This window comes from Procambarus clarkii, chromosome 33, assembly GCF_040958095.1.
Source record: "Procambarus clarkii isolate CNS0578487 chromosome 33, FALCON_Pclarkii_2.0, whole genome shotgun sequence".
NCBI classification, from domain to species: Eukaryota; Metazoa; Arthropoda; class Malacostraca; order Decapoda; family Cambaridae; genus Procambarus; species Procambarus clarkii.
Window position 1 is genome coordinate 17,727,620 of NC_091182.1, and position 19,238 is coordinate 17,746,857.

The following is a 19,238-nucleotide window of genomic DNA, read 5'->3' on the forward strand; positions in this document are numbered from 1 at the left end:
GAATAAGTGCCTTCCATTGATAATTACTTACTTGTCAGGAATAATGTGAATTGCAAAAGCCTAACTATGTGAGGGAAAAATAGACTCGATCTAAAAGCATGCATCGGGAATATGGTAAATAAAGTCAATAAAGGTATTGATTGCAAATCTAAACCCCCTCCCCGCTCAGCTCGTTGTCGCCGTCTGGGGGCTTAGTGGGCGGCTGCCGGAGTGTGATGCTCCTTGGGACAGTCCTCTGTCCTTTTCTAGCCTTGTGCTCCTGCTGCCGTCCTCTCCAATTCTGCTGGGCATCTTTTCCTTTTCCTTCTGTTTCGTTTTTCTCCCCCCTCTTCTCCTATCTGCTTGCCGTTTCCTGCCGACCTTTTGCTCGTTCTGGTTCTTCCCTTGGACTTCTTCTACTTTGACGCCCGGGTGCTTGAGGAGGCATACTCTTGCACCCGTAGAACTGCGGTACCCGACGTCGAGAGTGAGGGGAACCTTTTATTGTCAATCCCCACTTCGTCACTGAACCCGATCTCGACGGACTGTCGGTTTCTTAAGGTGGCGTTTGTGGGGCGTATACTCACGACGCACCCCTAGGAGGCCCCGACAAGATCGGCGATAGCTTCTTGTTGGGTGTCCTGCCTCTAATTGTGGCTCCATGGTGGGTGTGGGGGCACATTCGTGAGTGAATTCGTAATTTCGTCAAGATGATAACCCCTGTTTCGGCTGTTTCTGGCTTACCTTTTCAGGCTCGTGGGGTGGGCGACCAAGCCCCCGAGTCGGTCCGTATTGGAAGACCGGGCTCTGTAGCCTCCGCTGCATTGGGCCCCGACCTTGCTCCTCCTTTGGCCTCTCTGACTCCTTCCCCTGGCTCCCCTCCCTCCTCTGTGGTTGGGTCGAGCCCCAAGCCCCCAGTGGTGACTACCTCGTCCCCTGGCGCGGCTCCTTCTCTAGTTGTTACTACTGCGCCTTTTAACCCCTCTCTCTCTGGGGGTTCTCACCGCCGTTCTCGTCACGGCCGCCCTCGCTCGATTCCTTCCAGTTCTGCTACCTATCAAGCCTTGTTTGGTCCCGCTTCGTGGGCCAAATATTTTGATCTCCTCCCTCTTGATTCTGCGCCTCCTGACGATTTCTCCCTTCATCGACATCTCATTGATTCCGTGGATGCCTCCATTACTTTTAACCCCACTCGTCTCGGTACGCGTGTCGTTGCTGCTCCTTCTCAGGATGCTGCTTCCCGCTTGGCTGCCTTATCCTGCCTTGGCGAGACCCCCGTTCGGGTCTCGAAGAACGTCCAGTTGAATGCCAGTGTTGGCACTATTTTGCTCCCGCCCCATGTTGCGACCGGTGTTCGGGACCTACGCGACTGCCACGACGATATTCGACATATCCTCGCTGCCCAGGGCCATTCTATTCTCCAGGTGGACACGTTTACTCGTCCCCCTCGTGGTAGTCGCCGTTAACCCCTCCGGGTTGTGAAGATTACCTTTGATGGTAGGACCCTTCCACCCTCTGTCATTCTTGCTGGTGCCAGGTGCTCTGTCCAGGAGTACATTCCTTCTCCTCGGCTCTGCAACAAGTGCTGGAGGTTTGGGCATGGTGCCCTCCGCTGCTCCGGGACTGTCTCTCTCTGTCCTTTGTGTGGTGGCGAAGGTCACTCTAAGTCGGAGTGCGCTTCTCCCCAGGCTCGTTGCCTCAACTGCGGTGAGGCCCATCCTACCTTCTCCCGTGCGTGTGTCCATTACAAGCTTGAGGCAGCCGTCCTTAACTTGAAGCACCGGGAGCGTTTATCTTTTCCTGAGGCGAGGCGCCAGGTTCGCCGGCTCCCGCCTTATGCTAATATCTCTTATGCTCGCGTGTTGCGCTCTTCCTCTCCTCGTCCTTCCCGCCTTCCTCAGACTCACAACCGTTTCCAGGCCTTGGACCCTGATGCGCCCACTGCCCCCTCCTCTGTCCCTTTGGGTTCTCTCCCGAAGGATCCTCCTCCTGGTCCTCTGTCTGGGGTTCCCCTTCCTTCTACCCGGTCTGTCGTGTCTTCTGTGTCTCCTTCCTCGTCCCCCTCCGATCCTCCTTCCCATCCTCTTCCTCCATCTATCGGCTCTCCCCGCCGCCTGTCGGTGCGGGCGGATGTCCATCGCTCTCCTAACGGCCGTCGTGTGTGCTCTCGTTCGGCTTCTCCTGTTGAGACACTGGAATCCGTTGCCCGGTACGTAGTTGCTGGGACACCGGTCTCTTTAAGTCAGAAGCGTAAGCCTGGCTCCTCTCCTTCCTCTTCCCCGGCGGGTAAGAAGGCTTCGCTTTCTTCCTCAGCTCCTCCTTCTGGCTCTGTTGCTCCTTCCACTCCCGTTTCAGTGCTTGCGCCCCCTGTTCCTGCTATGGAGGTTTCTTTGGCCCCTGCTTCCCTTTCGGTTGCTGCTCTTGCTGGGGTGCGCTCCTCTCTTTCTACTCCCCCTCTTCCTGCTGCTGTCCTTGACTGCTCCTCTCCGTTGTCTCCTCCTCCTCCTCCTCCTCCTCCTCCTCCTCCTCCTCCTCCTCCGGACCCTGCCCGCCCACCTCTGATCTGTTCTCCCGTTTCCTTTCCTCCGTCTTTGCTCAGTTTACCCATGCCCCCTAACCCTGACTTTGCTGACCCTGATCCCGACCCTGATATTCTTTAACGTGCTCTGTTGGTCTTTCGCCTTTGTTTCTTCCTTGTTCTCTGTTTTTGTCCTTTCTCTTCTCGTCGTTGTCCATTCTTCAATGGAACGTTCGAGGTTATTACGCCAATTTCCTCGAACTCCAACTTCTGGTTTCGCGGTTTTCGCCCCTTTGTGTCTGTCTCCAGGAGCCGATGCTTGGTGCTCGTCCTGGTCGTTTTCGTGGCTATTCCTTTCTCTCCCCCCCCCCAGCCATTGCTGGGGCTTCTAATTCTTCTGCTCTCTTGATTCGGGCTGATGTTCCCTTTGTTCCTTTACTTTTTCCTTCGCCTCTCCATTGTTCTGCTGCTCGTATCTTTGTGGGGAAATGGTACACTGTTTGTTCCATTTATCTCCCCCCGGGTGTCCCGCTCTCTCTTCCTGATTTGAAACACCTCCTAGACTCCTTGCCGGAGCCTGTGCTCCTGCTGGGTGACTTCAATTGTCGTCATTCTCTTTGGGGTGACGTTCTGACGAATACCCGGGGTCGCCTCCTTGAGCCGTTTCTCCTCTCTTCTTCCCTGTCTCTTCTGAATTCTGGTGAGCCCACTCATTTGGACTCTCGAACTCGCACCCTTTCTTGTCTTGATCTTTCTCTCTGCTCTTCTTCTCTTTACTTAGATTTCACATGGCAGGTTCTTGATGACCTCCATGGAAGTGATCATTTCCCCATCCTTGTTTCCTTTTTCTCTTTTCGCCCTTCCCTCTCTTTCCCTAGGTGGCAGTTTGCTAAGGCGGACTGGACCCTGTTTTCCCTCAGTGCTACTCTCTCTGACCTCTCCCTTCTGCCCCTCTCTCGCGCTCTCCTCCTTTTTCATGACACTGTCTTCGACGCTGCCCTCCGCTCTATTCCTCGCTCTTCCTCTCGGGGTCCACGGAAGTGCGTTCCCTGGTGGAATGCGGACTGTGCTCGGGCTGTCCGCTGTAAGCGTGCAGCCTGGAAGAAGCACCGCCGTAGGCAGACGACCGATTCTTTTCTTTTCTTTCGGAAAGCGAGTGCGGTGGCCCGTAGGGCCATCCGTACGGCTAAACGTGAATGTTGGGCATCTTATGTCTCGACAATTACGTCCGAAACCCCTCTGGCCCAGATCTGGAAGCGTATCCGCAAGATAGCGGGTAAGTTCGTTCCCGATGTTTCACCGGTCCTTCACCTCCATGATACTCTTGTGGCGGACCCGTTGCAGGTCGCTTCCGAACTGGGTTCCCACTTTTCTTCTGTTAGCTCTGGTCTTCATCTTCCCCAATCTTTCCTTCTTCGTAAACCTGTCCTTGAGTCTCGTCCTTTAGATTTCTGCACTCATCTTCAGCTTCCCTATAATGATCCCTTCTCTCTCTCTGAACTTCGTTCTGCCCTGGCCCTCTGCGGTTCTACGGCGGCGGGCTCCGATGGTATTCATTATGAGATGCTTCGCCATCTCCCTCCGAGCACGTCTCAGTATTTACTGAGTCTGTATAATCGGATCTGGGAGTCGTCGTCAGTCCCTGAGGACTGGCTCGATGCCGTTGTCCTCCCTGTTCGCAAACCAGGGTCTCTGGGTACTTCCCCTAAGGACTTTCGCCCTATTGCTCTCACAAGTTGTGTCTGCAAACTCTTTGAACGTATGGTTAACGTTCGTCTGATGTGGTTCCTGGAACACCATCACCTCCTCCCCCCTTCTCAATTTGGTTTCCGCAAGTGCCGCAGCACGACAGATGTCCTGGTGAACTTGGAGGTCTATATACGTACTGCTTTTGCTGCGAAGACCTCCGTTGTTGCCGTCCTTTTTGACCTAGAAAAGGCTTACGACACCACTTGGCGTTATCATATCCTATCTCAACTTCATTCTTTTGGCCTTGGTGGTCATCTCCCTCTCTTTCTCCGCAGCTTCCTCTCTCGTCGTTCCTTTCGGGTGCGCCTTGGTACCGCTCTCTCTCCCTCTTTTCAGCAATACGAAGGTGTGCCCCAGGGTAGTGTTCTGAGCACTACTCTTTTTCTGGTTGCCCTCAATGGTCTTCTTTCCTCTCTTCCTTCTGGTGTCTTCTCCGCTCTCTATGTCGATGATCTTACCCTTTGTTGTCAGGGTGATGATTCGCCTCTCCTTCAACGCCGGCTTCAACTTGCGATTGATGCCGTGTCGTCTTGGGCCACAGGTCATGGCTTCAAGTTCTCTACTTCTAAGACTTGTGCCATGACTTTTACGCGGAAACGGGTTGTTCTTCGTCCCTCTTTGTCACTTTATGGTCATCCCCTTGAATACAAAGATTCCGCGAAGCTTTTGGGGTTATTCCTTGACACTCGTTTGTCTTGGTCTCCCCATATCTCTTACCTCCGTGTTGAGTGCTCTAAGTCCCTTACCCTCCTTCGGGTCTTGTCCCATACTTCTTGGGGGGCAGATAGGCGCACTCTCCTTGCTTTACATTCCTCTCTCGTCCTGTCTAAGCTCGATTATGGTTGCCCTGCTTACTCGTCTGCTTCTCCTTCTACTCTTCGCCGTCTTGATGCTTTGCACCATACTGGGTTGCGCCTCAGTTCTGGTGCCTTTCGTTCGACTCCCGTCCTTAGCTTGTATGTTGACACTGGCTTTCTGTCTCTCCAGGACCGCCGTGATCGCTACTGTCTTCGCTATCTTGCGCGGTCCTTGCAACATCCTTCCTCTCGTCTCTGTCGTGCTTTAACTTTTACCCCTCCTGCGGTTCCTGTTCCTCTTCACCACCTCCCTCTTTCTGTCCGGTTATCTCGCCTGCAGGATTCTCTTTCCGTTCGTATTTCTGATGTTTCTCCTCGTGTTGTTCCTTCTTTGCCCCCGTGGAGGGTCCCTCTTCCGCGGTTTTGTACATCCTTGACTCGTATCGCTAAAGCTTTTACCCCTCCTACAGTTCTAAAACGCCTTTTCCTCGAGCACTTTTCTTCTCACTCCCGCTCCGTTTCTGTCTTCACCGATGGGTCTAAGTCAGCGGACGGTGTTGGCTACTCTGTTGTTTTTCCTGATCGCACTTATATGTGTCGCTTGCCTCCGGAGACTAGCATCTTTACAGTGGAACTTTATGCTATTCTCTATGCTCTTCGTCTCCTGCTTTCTCGTTGTCAGTCTTCCTTTGTGGTTGTTGTTGACTCTCGTAGTGCCCTCATGGCTCTCGGGTGCTTTAATCCAGTTCATCCGGTAGTTGTCGAGATCCAGCATTGGCTGTTTCTCGTTCACAGTAAATTTAAGTCGGTTGAGTTTTGTTGGGTTCCCAGCCATATTGGCGTGTCTTTAAATGAGCGTGCGGATGCTGCCGCTAAGGAAGCTGTCCGCTCTTGTCCCATCTCTCGTAAAGGCATTCCGTATTCCGACTTTTACCCGGTTATCCATTCCTCAGTCCTTACCCGTTGGCAGGCTTCTTGGTTGTCTGTTACTGGTAACAAGCTACGTACTCTTAAATGTTGTGTTTCCTCGTGGCCGTCCTCCTTCCACCGTAACCGGCGGTGGGAAACAGCTCTAGCGAGGTTGCGTATTGGCCATACTCGCTTAACCCATGGTCACTTGATGGAGCGCCGCCCTGCTCCTTATTGTCCTAGTTGCATTGTCCCTCTTACGGTCGTGCATGTCCTTCTTGAATGTCCTGACTTCCAGGACGAGCGTGTGTCTTGCTTTCCGACCGCCCCTCGCGGTCACCTGTCCCTCGATAGAATTCTTGGTGACTCGGATACTTTTGATATCGTTCGCCTTATGCGTTTTTGTTCTCGTATTGGCATCCTTGGTGATATTTAGCGCCCTCTGATTATTTTGCGTATTTGATGGTGCTACATAGCCTTCCCGGTTTGGTGCCTTCTTTTGATAATTACTTACTTACTTGCAAATCTAAAGATTAGAGTATTAAGGGGCAATGACGCAAGAGAGTAGGACGCCATCTTGAAGTGAGGGGAGTGGATACGTTGAAGACCAGGGGCCGGATTCAGGAAGGTACTTACGAAGGTTTTTCCTCTTAGCTAAGAGCGTTTTCCGTCTTAGCACCTTCATGGCGGCTACGTCCGTATTCAATTAACTACTCTAAGTGGAAAAATCTTCGTAAGTTCATTTCGGGATTTAAGTGTGGTTTCGACCACTCGTAGCTTTACGTAAACTGGATATAAGTCATTTTTTCTCTACTACATAACACTGGGATCGATTTATGATATTGGAACATGACCAAAATATTATAGCTGGTGAATCTAGTGGAGAGGAGTCCTTCGTGTTAGTTATATATGCATTCTCTGCTTGAAACTTGAAGTAAATATGTGTTTGATGATACTAGAATTAGTTTTATAATAGCAAGATATTATACCAGTAGTTATTAAGTAAATAAACACTGGTGAACATGAAATATGAGAGAAGGTGATGAGCCCTGCCTGATGGGATCATTTACTATCACCAAATGCCCCTGTTCACCTAGTAATCAGTAAGGGTGTACCTTAGCTATACATATACAGTTTTAATTTATTTTGTTTGTTTTTATTTTGAAATTAAATGTGGGTGAGACATAAAAGAAAAACATTCTGAACAAATGATGTTAGGTTAGGGTAAAAACTACAAAAACTTTGGTCATTGAATACTTAGGCCTCTAATTATGGCCTGTTAAAAAAAAAAGAGAGGGATGGGGACTGAATAGGGACAAGGGGCTGATGGAAGAAAGGTGGCAGGATAAAGACAATCATGGGCACCACACTGTACACCCCCAAATATGTATGTACAGTATGTGTGTGTATATATATATTTCATCTTACAGGCTGTATTACAATATGCTTTATTTTTCCTAGGTACCCAATACTGTATAGTGTTCCTGGACACGCATCCAAAAAAATACCAATTTTAACAGTTAAAAACATTTGAAATGTTATTGCTTTACGTAATGAGCTAGCTTTAAGGAGAGAAAGAGTCTTTAAAGATCGTCTAAATCCATTAGATGTAAGTGATAAAAAATTGTTAAGGTACTATCGATTTCCACGTCATATGATCTTAAGACTTTGTGAAGACCTTAAAGATGATATTGAAAGAATAACTAGAAGAGGTCAAGCCATTCCTGCCCATACATCATTGTTAGTAGCTCTGAGATTTTATGCAAGTGGAAGTTTCCAAAGTGTTATTGGAGATTCAACTGGTCTCAGTCAATCGAGTGTATCAAGAATAATAACTGGAGTGACGGAAGCTCTCTACAGAAAAGGACTAGCAGAAATAAAAATGCCAAGAGATGAATGAAATTATACAAACTAAGTTAAAATTTAATAATATCAGTAGGTTTCCCAATGTAATTGGAGCAATCGATTGTACCCATGTCCCCATTAAAGCTCCAAAAGTTGAAGAAAACATATATGTAAATAGAAAACAATATCACTCTTTGAACATTCAAGTTGTCAAATCCTGATAATGTAATCATGGATTTCTGTGCAAGATACCCTGGAAGCACTCATGATGCTTTCATATGGGCTAACAGCAGACTCCATGACAGATTTGAAGCAGGAGAATTTGGCATTTCCTATTTGCTAGGTAAGATATGCATTTTATATATATGACCTTCATTTATAGTACAGTAGGTTGCCTATTTGTTATTTATCGAGTCACAACAAATGCACTGTACAGTCTATAAATAAAAGTTGTTTAATATTGAATGGTAACAGCTTATTGTATTATGAATAGTATAAAGAAATTTATTCATGTTGATTTTATATTAAAGAAATGAAAGTGTGTTTTAGCCCTGATATGGAGAATGAGAGTGAGAATTTTGAATGGAAATCAGCAGAAATGTGTTTAAACTGGTGTTTATATACATCATGTGTCATGGGTGTACCAGAGATTACAAGTGGATGATTAAGTTAAATATGGAAGGAAGTGGATTACATTTTGGTTGTTTTGACATGTCAGTTATATGCCTCTGAACATTAAATGAGAATGATGTATGTAATGCAAGAGGTATTCATATGACAGAGGAAGGTAACCAACCACTTCAGATGCTAGAATCAAATAGTGTGTGAAAGACAGTGTGGGTTTAGGATTATTGAGTGATTTTTAAAGATGTATGCACATTTTATAAATTAAATATCTATGCAGGTGACAGTGGCTATCCCTTGCAACACAACTTACTTACACCCTTCACAAACCCTGAAAACCCTCCAGAAGAGCTGTATAACAGGAGCCATGCAAGAACAAGAGTGGTAATCGAGAAAACTTTTGGCGTGTTAAAATCTCGGTTTAGGTGCCTCCACAGTTCTGGTGGTAGTCTTCAATATGAACCAGATAAATGCGCAAAGATTTCAGTTGCATGTATGTTGTTGCACAATTATTGCATTGAGCAAAGAATACCTCTTGAAGAGATCATTGATGATGACTTTATAATGAATGAAAATGTTGAAGGTGGAGCACATGAAAATGGGCACACACAAAGAAGGGAAGTAGTAAGGAATTTTTTCTCATAAATTTTTATTTCAAATCATACTTATATACCAAAGTAAAACATGTAATTGATAACACTACATAATGGAACTTTTGTATAAAAATACAAGTACAGTAACTCAAGAATTTATCAATAACGGAAATCAAAAACATTTATAATTTGATTCATAGATTTATTTGTAAGTTATCCTATCAATTTTTACCTATTAAATTCAATAGCACATACTGTATATGTAAGTGAAACATAAATATACAAACAAACTGTTACAAACATGTACCTGCTGATTTGGAAATATTATTTATGCTGCTATACTTTATATGGAAAGTCAGATACCTGAGGAGAAATATATGCATCTGACAAAAGACCAAAAATTTGTGTGAAAAATATATCAATAAATATTTATTCATAGACACTAAGAAATGTGGTACATAATATGGCTGGGTAAATTTTTGGTTTGTAAAATAACTACTAGTGTTTGTTAGCCAATGCTGTGTACACACAGCATTGGCCTTAAAATTGAATTATTTTAATTATAAAATAAAGTTGCTTTCAATACAGTACAGTGTATAATATACCTTACATGTAAGGGAAAAATTAAATATAATTTTGTTTAAATGATATACACAAAACAATGATATAGGCCATCAATATGTTGCCCTTAGACAAATTTGAGGTGAAACATATATTAGGGATGTGATAAAATAATTATATCTTTGCCATTAATCTTTTTGCCAATAAAAATGTTTCCTATTCTGGTGTTTTTTTTTCATATTGTCACTACTTTGAACTCTCAACAATTAAACCTAGCAATTGATAAACATTCTTTAATACAAAAAACATGTAAATATTTACACCAAACATAAGTTGACTATATGAGGTAGATTGGTTATTAAATTACAATATATACTATGCAAGTCATAGCAAAATTAATGATATGAATAATTGTTACATTTTAATGTTTCAATATTGTTCTTATTTACAATTGTTATTACAAAATATTATAATTTCTTAAACTATTTTTAGAGATTATAATTAGAAAGATTTAAATAAATTTCATAGTGCCTGATTATATTTCATACATTCTACCAACTCCCATATACCTTTGGATATATCCTTGAGGGATTTGTTTAAGTCCTGTACTTCTTTAACCACCTCCTTGAAAGACTTGTTTCCTACATCTACTGCTTTTGCAACCTCCTTTAGGGACTTGTTCCCTTCATGTACTTCTGCAGCCACGTCCTTTAAGGCTGCTGGCACTTTGTGTACAACATCTATAAGATTTTCATGCAGTATTAACACTTGTTGTGTTGTATTATGTTCGGCAGTCATTTGTTTTTTTCTTGTATGCGTACTAGAAACTGAGGCTTTGGAGTAGTCATGGCCTAAACACGATGGATGAAATTGATCACCAATTGGCGAGGCAGAAGGCTCACCTGATTCCTGTACATTTAGCACTCGAGAATCATCTGTGTCCATGACCACTTCTTCTGTTACACAGTTTGGTTCTGTAAAAAAAAAAAATTAATATAAGTGAATTTGTGTGAATACATTCAGTGGATTATGATAAATTTGGCTAATTTGAGGGACTTCAATATAAGCCTAACATGTATGAATACACTCTGGCTTCCTGTTCCCAAACACAATGAATTATTATAACTTATTATCTCGAGGTCCATGCTTGAGGATTAATTACTGACCCTGTCCAGGATGCAACCACACCACAAGCTGTCTTAACTCTTGAGTAGCTGCATATTGCTAGGTGAACAGGGCCATAAGCTGATTGGAAATGTCATGTCTGGGATCCGAACCCCGAATTATATATTGTAAGTCTACTATGAACCCAACTTTACAATATATAAAAAGAAAGAAATTATACTTTTTATACTTTAATGTGTAGGCCTTCCCCATCTAATTTGTGATGTCCTCTTAACAAATACTAAAGTAATGTTGCTTACTAGGGTTGAAAAGTAGTTTATATAATCAAAATCCTGTTAATAATATTTATATTTTTTAATTACTATACCTAACGGTTATATATAACTGTTTGCCAAGATAATTTAACTCAAGTTGCATAAGTAGTGAAAAGTATCACTTCTACAAAATGCTTAATTTGTTTAATATACAAATCTTTGATCTATAAATATATATTTTTTGCGATTAATAAACAAATATAAATTTGATTCATAAAATTTTACTTTGTCATTAATTTTTATATACCAATTGAACCTAAACAAATTTCAGTTAGTCCTCGACACAAAATCTTTAGACATAAAAAAAGAGTAATACATTGTACCTTCTACGGTATAATCCTGTCCTGCATCACTGATGCCAGCAATACCTTCAACTGATGTGGAACTTAGTAAAGTTGACAAATTTTCTTCATAGTTGGTCAATGGTTGAGTGTCACATTCTCCACCACCTATATTAAGAAAAAGCTACATGGAAAAACAACATAAAGGTACAATTACATTAATATTTCACTTGATATTCTACGATTACATGTAAAATATCAAAATAATTATATATGATGTTGGAAAAGTCGCCGATATCCTAACAATGCTTTCTTATGGATAATGCTGCAGAAAAATAATCTTTGTGCCTTAATTATTACTTAAATAGTCATACAAAATCTAGTAAACTAATAAAAAGTTGTTCAATGTAAAGTGTTCAAAGGTGCCTGACAGCTGAGTGGACCTTCTACCATAAATCTACTTAACCGTACCATAAATCTACTTAACTCACCAGTTTTTCTCATTTCCCTGGCATTTTCTGCCAATTTTTTCTTGACTGAAGATTTAAGATCCTGAAATTTCTTGCGAACATCGGCTTGTTGTCTTGAGCAGAGACCAACACCACTTACAGCAACAGCTACTTGGCTCCAGGCACAGTGTTTATCTTGGGTAGTGACTTGTCTTGATAGCTTCCCAAAAATTATGCGTTCTCTCTACTTAACCTCATCAACGAGAACTGTCAGCTCCTCTTCACTGAAGTTTGCTTTCCTTTTTATCCCAGACATTTTCTTTGTCTTATTTATTTATGAATACTAAGAGGATGTAGTATGTTTGTTTTGGTTCTTGATAGTAGGTGTAGTTTGCGTGAAGTGTCTATTCTCTCCATGACTGCACGAGTACAAATGTTGGGAGACGCGTTAATGTTGAGAATGACTAGGTTTCGAAAGTGTTTGATGTCTTGTACTGTAGATAAAGTGAATAAACAGAGGCGTGTTAGAGGGAGACGCCGCACTGTAGGACGGGGTGGTTTTGTGCTGGCGTCAGCTAATCCTTGGTGCTGCGGCCAGACACTTGTCTTCTGTGTTTGCCTGTTGGTTGCGCCAACTATGAATGTGGCACAGGTCAAATGTGGCCACTTTGTTGGTCACTGGAGATATTTAGCCAGTGCTTTGATTATTGGATAATTTTCATGTAACGAGATGTCACCTCGTAATATACACGATGGTAAAGGTTATTTTAAGTGCGCTATTTTTTTTGTTTTATTTACTCTGGCACTACGATGTCGAAACCAGTGAAGGAGATAGTGTTTGATTGTTTCAGGCACATGACTGGATGCACAGATCATTTCTTCTTCTTGATAGTAGGTAGAGTTTGCAACAGATGATTTTTCTGACAACAATACCACGTGGAACCACAATGTTTACATAACACAGCTGATATTGCATTAGCGTGATTGGTCAGGTTAGAAATGTAACAGTCACTCTGATTGGCCAAACGAAACACAGTAGTGACCTCTGTCGGCACGTAAGTGAACAAGACCCAAAACCTAAATATCTTCCTAAGTGGACCTTATTGAATCGCACCTAAGCATCTTCTTAGGGCGCACTTAGGAACCTTCGTAGTAAACCCACTTACGAAGAAATACACAGAGCTTCCTGAATCTAGGTCCAGACCTTGCTATCGGAAGATTTTCTCCGGCCGTACCGTCAGATAAGCCCTCATTACTTGTTATCAGGGATGCAAGATATTGTAGAGTAGTTATGCAGACCTTGGAGATGTTCTATAAGAGAGAGTCCAAGTTTCCTAGAGGTGTATATATATGTGTTGATAGCTGTGGTGGCTGTGTGCACAGTTCCGGGTTTGGAGCGGTGAGCTTTAAGGTACCTAGAGCCCTCTAGGGACTTATTCATAATGTCCTTGTGTAGTAAAGAACAGCATTTAATATATGGAATATCGTTTGTCTTAAACGTATAAATTTGTGTCTTTATACTAGGCTGTTTTCCTTACTCCTTGATTTTCCCCTAGGCACAAGTAAAATCATTTATTTCCCCCTAGGCTCAAGTAAAATCCTTTATTTCCTCTAGACAACATTTAAAGGTCCACCACCACCAAATTCTTGACAGGTCTCTATGACACACAAACTATGACAACAAAATCATGACACAGTTGATGACAAAACTAAGACACAACCGTGACACAATTGGGTGGCCTGTCAGGGAGCACCTCACTTATTGAGCAGCCTGATCGAAAGCCTAATAAAAGTAGATAGCCTGTATGTGTAACATGACATAAAAATTGTGTAGCCTATTTATTCACATTCAGTTGACAGGGCAGTCAAGTGAACTAAACACTGTCCTTTTTTCAAAACAGTTTTCAAAACAAATTATCAGCCTAAAAAGAGATAGGTGGTGCAGAAGCGCAAATTTTGTGTTGGTGTCTGCTGTATCTTAGCACACTAAAACTGGATTTGGTAGCACAATAAATTGTCGACAATCGTAGTGTTGAGGGTTTGAAAGCGTCAAAAAAGTCGATCCTAGTGGCTGTTGATCAAGCACTATGGACTATTATTGCACTTGAGTATAATGAAGACGGAACTGTTAAGAGAGATAATGATACACTGGGTAGATGAGCAAATTTTCCCACAGGAAATATTAGAGCAGTCCCCTTTCACCAGTGGTGCAAATGTTGTAACTACAGGAAAGGTCGAGACTCGGATGCAGTGGCAGGCAGAATTGAAACTAAAGAAGTTGAAGTTGGAGGCAGAGTAAGCTCAGAAGAGGCTAGAGGCAGAGCAAGCTCAGAAGAGGCTAGAGGTAGAGCAAGCTCAAGAACTTGCTATGAAGAGGTTAGAAGTGGAGCAAGCTCAGAAAAAATATAGTTAGAGATTAGGCTAGCAGAATTGGGAATTAGATCAGAAAAGACCGGTGTTGTTGACTTAGGAACACCTGAGCAGTTAAAGCTAAACAAAAATATCAAGTTTCCTTTATTCTGTGTTAGAAATAACCAACAGATTATTTTACCTTAATTCTTAATATTAATATTTTCTAATAACACTAACACGTAGAATTAACAGCGTTAGCGTTTCCATAGTAAGGCATAATTTAGCCAGATAATTTCCAGCCATCATAACGCCAAGCGTCGATAACAGGCTTAAACATGTAGTCTCCCACGCATGTTGGAGATAGAATGAAAGAGTAATTAACTGAACTCTATATAATATTATTGTTCATTATGAAGGAAATAACCATTTCACATGCTTATGCGTACTGATCTCGACTATTTAACCAAATTAATTATTCCAGTAAAATATTACTGTGGCGTAAAATAAATACACTTCAACCCGGGGGAGCCGGTTGACAGAGCGGATAGCACGCTAGACTTGTGATCCTGTGGTCCTGGGTTCGATCCCAGGCGCCAGCGAGAAACAATGGGCAGAGTTTCTTTCACCCTAGGCCCTGTTACCTAGCAGTAAAATAGGTACCTTGGTGTTAGTCAGCTGTCACGGGCTGCTTCCTGGGGGTGGAGGCCTGGTCGAGGACCGGGCCGCGGGGACACTAAAAAGCCCCGAAATCATCTCAAGATAACCCTTCTCGTTCAATTTGTGCATGTTAATTAGATTAATTGCCTTACGAGAAGAGGTAATATTATCCAATATATTTATTGGTGACGATAGTTTAAATTGTACTCCTTTATTTCCCCAAATAATTAATAGTAAACCGAATTGGTTTAAGTCCGGGATCGCTATGAGCGTCTCTACGCATGCGTGATCGGGCGTCCGGGAAGGGGGGGGGGAGGCGTTCTTTAAGCCAGGGCACCGCGAGGTGCACACGTGCCTCTGCAGACGGCAATCATTACAACCAGATCACGTGGTCCAACAGCACTAAAAACTGTTTCAATAACGCGTCTACAAAGAGAGACACGTCACGCAATTACTCGTCCACAGCAGTGAACGTCAGGGACTGGCAGACGTGATACCGGCAGGCCTTAGTGTTCCAACACGCCTATGTTAAGTATACGTTTTAGTTTAATGCATCACTCTATAGTATATTTATGTGGGTAGCCGTCGTTAGGATATACACAGACTTCAAAACCAACGTTAGTTTCATTCAACTTTATTTTCCAATTTCAATGAATATTGGAATAATTTTCTATCCTAGTCAAATGCTACTCAAATTTCCCTGATTACAATGTGTAGGCGAGAACGATCCAAGCATTTCTTCCTTCACCTACGATGTTCACCACTGGTCTTTCTTCCTTATTGGGACGTTGTGATCACGACTACGAGTAGTGAAACGTGTTTAGTGAAGTCGTCCCACAGCTAAGACACAAATCACGTTTCGTAAAATATTTGACTATTACCATTATTAATTTTAATGTGTGTTTTTCATACATATAACGTTCAGGAGGAGTAATATAAATCAATACTTTACTGCTCAGTACTCAATATGTTTGCACTTATTATTTCTCAGGATTTAGTAATATATCATGGAATTGATTCTTTTACTATTCCATAGTCTTATAGAATCTTGAATTAAATGTAGATTCTAAGACTTTACTAAACTCATTAATGAACAGGTGACAAACCACACTCGTTCCTAGATCTATATGAATTTCTAGCAATACCCCCCAAAGTTGATGCTTGAGGCTTTTAACTCAATTATTATTATAGTCCATTCATTCTCACTAAATAATTGTTAAATAATCTAACATCCATAGGCACTGGTTCTACAGTGTCAATCTTATAATCCCTTTATTTGTTTTCCCTCTTTTCTCAAAAGTGGGTAGTCCTTCGAGTATATTAATTCTCTTAATTAAATATTCTTGTATTTAAGTTAAAGTCCCAGATAACCAACATTCTGGGAGACTGACCCAGACCAGTTCTCCACTCATTAGAAAAGTTGTCACGGAGTATGGAATAGCTTGGAAAACAATGGGTATCTCTTCTTCAAGGTCAGTTGGTGGGAAAGGCACAGAAGATATTTGCAGCTATGCCTTTGAGTGACAGTTTTGACTATAACGAGGTAAAGGCAGCCATCCTTACTGCTTATCAACTTGTTCCTGTGGCTTATAGGCAAAATTTTAGACAGCTGAGACGAGACCCCAGTCAAACCTTGCTAGAATTTTCACAAGAGAAATATAATATGTTTAATAATGGTTAGATGCAGAAAAAATTAGGGATCTGGACTCTCTCAAAAATTTGCTCTTTGTAGAATTTTTTATCTTGCATACCTTTTAATGTGGCTTTGTATTTGGCAGAGAAATTACCCAGAGATATTTATGAGTTGGCAAAATTAGCAGATGAATATGAGTTGATGCATAAAGGGTTCTACAGAACACTCTGTAGAACAGAATCTCCGCCAGTCTCCGTGGTGTAGTGGTAAGACACTCACCTGGTGTTCCGCGAGTGCTTTGTCATGGGTTCGTATCCTGGCCGGGCAGGATTAACTGGGCGCAAATCCTTAGCTGTAGCCTCTGTTTAACTCAACAGTAAAATGGGTACTTGGTCGTAAAAACGATTCTTCGTGGGGGTCGTATTCCAGAGACCTGCCCGAAATGCTACACGTACAAGATTGTAACAGCTCTTGTATATATCTAAAGAAAAAAGTAATTTTTAAAAATAAAATTCAATCAAATAGACAAGGATCTGGTCAAGCACTAAACTCCTCCGTCAGATTTGGGTCCCACATGTACCCAACAGCAGGTCAAGGAAACACTTTTTCAAAGGTGCCAGGTGGTTAAGGGAGTAATGTGAAACTCAAAGAGGATCACACCAGTAATAAGCTTTACCCAGAGTTGAAACAGTGTTCCTACTGCCATAGGAAGGGACATGTTGTTAAGAGTTGTTGGTTTCTCCACCCAGAAAAGAGGCTTATGGCACTCAGTGTGTGATGGGAGGAAAACCAAATGTGTAGCAAAATTAATGGGTAAAAATGCACTTGCTATAAATCATTTTGGAGAGTTTACATCAAATGGAAAATTACATTGTGTAAATGGTTTGTGCCATGATGTTAAAATTTTGAGGGATACAGGAGAATCCCAATTTTTATTATTATAGAGTGTTACACTATATACAGTCTACAGAGACTGGGGAGGTAATGATTATACAGGGAATCACTGGAGATTTCCAGACTGTACCCTTGAGGGAAGTAAACTTTGACTGTGATTTTATTAAGAGCAAAAGTTTAGGAGGTGTTAGTCCTACGTTACCAGTTGCTGGCATTGATCTAAATGTGGGGAATGATTTTGCTGGTAATCGAGTTAAAAGTGATGACCACCCAATAATGCTAACTATGCCAGAGGTGATTAGGGCACGGACAGATCCTGAGGACAAGGTAATGTATCCAGCATGTGCCATGACCCTGTCAAAATCAGAGTCTCATATATCACAAACTTTCAATAATGTAAGTCAGGAGACAAAATTAGATGTTATCCAATCAAACAGTCAAGTGGATCTTTGTGACACTTTTATGGCCAAGTTGGAAAAAGCAGATGGGAACAGGATGAGGAACACCTCTACCAAACCACTTAGGAAAAGAGGTTGGGGAGAGTGTAGTCCAGTTACCACATCTGGCTCTTCAGACTTGAAATTAAAATCAAATTTTATTAATCAGCAAGGAACTGATCCTACGTTGACTGACGCATAATAAGGCAGTAACTGATCTAGAAGCAGAATCGGAGGCTATGACTTATTATTACACTAAAGAGGTGTTGATGCGGAAGTGGAGACCAAAGAGCTCACCTGTGTCACACACTTGGGAGGTAGTTAATCATGTAGTCCTACCGAGGGGTTATAGAGAAAAGGTGTCAAGTGTAGCCCATGATTCACCAATAGGCGGTCATCAGGGTATTGCGAAAACATATAGTAAAATAGGCAAGTATTTTACCTGGCCTGGATTGAAGAAAGATGCCATCCGGTATTGTAATGAATGTCCAGTATGTATAAAAACTGGCAAACCAAACCAGGTAATACCAAAAGCCCCTTTACAACCAATTGTGCTGGCCGAGGAACTCTTTACCCATATTATCGTTGATGTAGTAGACCCATTGCCTAGAACCAAGAGTGGTAATATGTATATCATCACCATAATGTGTCAGACTACACGCTTTCCTGAGGCATTCCTTGTGAGAAATGCTATAACGAAAGTGGTAGTAACGCACATAATGAAATTTTGTACTATGTTTAGTTTACCAAAAGTAATACAGATAGATTATGAGGCCAATTTCACTTCCAAAGGTTTTCAGCAGTTTTGTGGGGAGTTTGATATCCTCCATAAGACATCCACTACTTACCATCCTGAGAGTCAAGTTACTTTGGAAAGGATGCTCCAAACCATTAAATAAATGCTGAGAAACAGTTGCATGGAAACTGGTAGAGACTGGGATGATGGTCTTCCACTGATGCTCATGGCACTGAGGGATACTTTTCAGGAGTCCCTGGGGTGTTCACCCAAGTCATTAGTTTTTGGCCATAAGGTGAGAAGCACACTAACCATCTTAAGAGATGAGTTGATCGGAAATCCGAAAAGTGTTGTGCAGGTAAACTATATCCTTGACTTACAAGATAAGTTAAACAAAAACAGGGCTAAAGCCTTTATTCATCTTAAAGAAGCTCAAGGAAAGATGAAGGCACAATATGATAAAAATACAAAGCAACGACATTTTGAGGCAGGTGATAAAGTGGTGGTACTAATGGCACGACAGGGACCAGCATTGTTGCATAGGTTCCAAGGTCCCTATACAGTAATAAAGAAACTCAGTCCCACCAATTATGTAATCCAGACACCTGATCTCAAGAGAAAGGAAATAGTAGTGCATGTGAATAGGATGACGCTAACACAGAGTAAGTAAGGAGAGAGTAAGATCAGAGTAAGGGGAGACATGATAACCACCTACAAAATTCTCAGGGGAATTGACAGGGTGGACAAAGACAAACTCTTCAGCACGGGTGGGACACGAACAAGGG